The following is a 2,773-nucleotide window of genomic DNA, read 5'->3' as shown; positions in this document are numbered from 1 at the left end:
CTACACAGCTCCAACACATGCACACATACACACACACACACACAAACACACACCACACACACATGCACACACACACACACACACACACACACACACACACACAGATCCTGTACATGCAATCCCTACCTGCCAATAATGAGTCAGAAGATAATTGCTTGAGACAAGTCAACCATGTCACCTCTGTTATTACACCCTGGTCATCAATATGGACTGAGGCAAAGGACTGCGCGTGTTTGTGTGTGTGTGTGTGTGTGTGTGTGTGTATGTGTGTATGGGAGAGCGAAACAGAGAAGAAGAAAGAAGCAAAGAGGAAGGGAGAAAGGGTGGTGATGCAATTGATTGGCAACATGTTTGAATGTCTCCAAAGCACTGCTAGCGGCCCATACAGGCTGCAGTGTTCATTACAGCCAGCGATACAAAAGAGTTGGACAGAACAAACAACATACTTGCATTCTGCATTTTTAATGTCTTACCAGTTGCAGTAGGGTGACACTAGAGGAACAGCCATTGGGTCAATAAAACCAAAAGGGTTCACTAGTGAGTCTGATCAGCAAATGTAATTGTTTAATGGAATTAAACAGTCTTAATATTATAGTTAAATTGCCTGCATGGTATGTTCAAAATTGAAAGGGTTTATCCTCTGGGGAGCATATATGTTATTGTTTATGGCACCTTCAAAAATATTGATTGAAATTACCATTAGCATTTGGGCGTATTTAGTGTTGGGGACGGTCTCCTCTTAAGTGAATGAGACTGTATCAGAAAGAGCTGCACCATTCTCAAGGCTTACTTCAAATGAACTTTGTTTAACAATGTCAAGAGGTGAAAGCACTTACGTGTTCTGAATGGCCACAATCACAGGAAGGTGGGGTGAAAAACTTGTCATGACAGCTGCTTCTTGGCACCATGACTTTGCCTCCTTGATCTCTCCAAGTAAGAGATTGGTGACAGTCATATGAGGGAAAAACAGAACTTTAGAAAAATGTTCAAACCTTCATGATTTTCTCACCTCCACACATCTGGCCAGTTGCTGAGCACAGAGGGCGTTATTGACAGAGTATCAATTTCTTTAAGTTCCCAAAACTGTCAGATACAGCAACCTTAGATCCCCAAATCAAAATCAGGTTTCCAAACACTGGCTCTGATGAACACACAAGCACTTTGTGTGAAGCAGACTTACACCTTAAGAGTAAACTGGGGTTATAGTTAAAGGGGAAATTCACCAGCTTCATCATGGATAGTAATGCACACACAAGCTCTCTCTGGGCTGGCATCTGTGACAGCATTCAACAAGAACTGCCCACACTGAAATTCATAGTAGCAGAATGATTCAGTTTCTGTTGGCATTGGAGGGCAATTTGAGGGAAGGCAGAACCAGTCTGTTTGCTCTCAGCAGCTCAGGTTCTGGAGGGTCTCCACTGGCCATGTCCTCTCGCACAGCTAATGCAGCCGCAGCCTCGGCCTCTCTCTGTTGTGTTTCTTCAGGCATAAATTCTTGCTCAAATAAATATGGCTGAATATCCAAATCAGCCAAGAGACTGTAAAATGTATCCTCATCTGTAACATCCTCTGCTCTCATATTTTGGAATACAATTTTTGCAGTTGGAAGCAAAGCTAGTTTGCAATGCAAGCAAAGAGAATAAGGATATTCTGTTTTTGAGTGGCATCCAGAGCATGCCTCAAACTTCATCACTGTCACGTCAAATGACGGCACTGGATGCAGGAAGAACAACAGATTTTTCAGCTGTGAACTCAGCATTCTCAGTCAATATAGCACTGAAGAAAATATTGCTTCAATTCATTGCATTTACCTTAAACACCAATTGGACATCCACGAAAATAGGTGGTGAATTTTCACTTTAAGAGATTCAAGGACCTTGAGAAACTGTACGAGGTTTGTATTTTCCAAGAGGCAACCTCCGAGGCTGAAAAATGAAGCCAGTGTGGAAGTGTCAAAAACTGCAGCTCCTGGAACGGCCATTTGAGGCTGGCTTCAACAGTGAGTCAATCCCCATTGACAGTTATGTTAAAATGCCCAACTTTACAGCAGAAATAAGCATATTTACAGCCTGGTGAAAAAAAAAAAAAAAATTTTTTACTACACTGAACAAAAATATAAACGCAACACTTTTGTTTTTGCTCCCACTTTTCATGAGCTGAACTCAAAGATCTAAAACATTTTCTATATACATGTGGCGATACGGGGAGGGGGTGCGGTATAAGAGGGTCTTCAGTCAATCTGACGGGGAGGGGGTGCGGTATAAGAGGGTCTTCAGTCAATCTGGTTAAATTGTACACTTCAACTATACTGTTGCCAACAACGCCACCGGGGGAATTTCGCCCCAGGAATTACTTTTACACCAAGTGCACCTTAAGACACACAAGTTTGTTTTACTCAAGGCAGATATGACACGATTCCTTGTTTTTAAAAAGGCATATGCTTTATTACAAAAAGACAATTTAAAACAATAAAACACCAGTCACCCAGGGGCAAATAAATGGGGGACTAAACTAGGGCTGAGGCTTACCGGGGTGAAGGGGCTATTGATGGTGTGGAGAAACNGCATATGCTTTATTACAAAAAGACAATTTAAAACAATAAAACACCAGTCACCCAGGGGCAAATAAATGGGGGACTAAACTAGGGCTGAGGCTTACCGGGGTGAAGGGGCTATTGATGGTGTGGAGAAACCCCAACCAAAAATATAAGCACCCAGACACTCGTGACAGTCACACACGCACACAGTGAGGAGACCCAGAACCCAGGGGAGCA

This window comes from Epinephelus moara, chromosome 4 (genome assembly GCF_006386435.1).
Source record: "Epinephelus moara isolate mb chromosome 4, YSFRI_EMoa_1.0, whole genome shotgun sequence".
In the NCBI taxonomy this organism is placed as follows: Eukaryota; Metazoa; Chordata; class Actinopteri; order Perciformes; family Serranidae; genus Epinephelus; species Epinephelus moara.
This window is presented reverse-complemented; position numbering follows the sequence as displayed.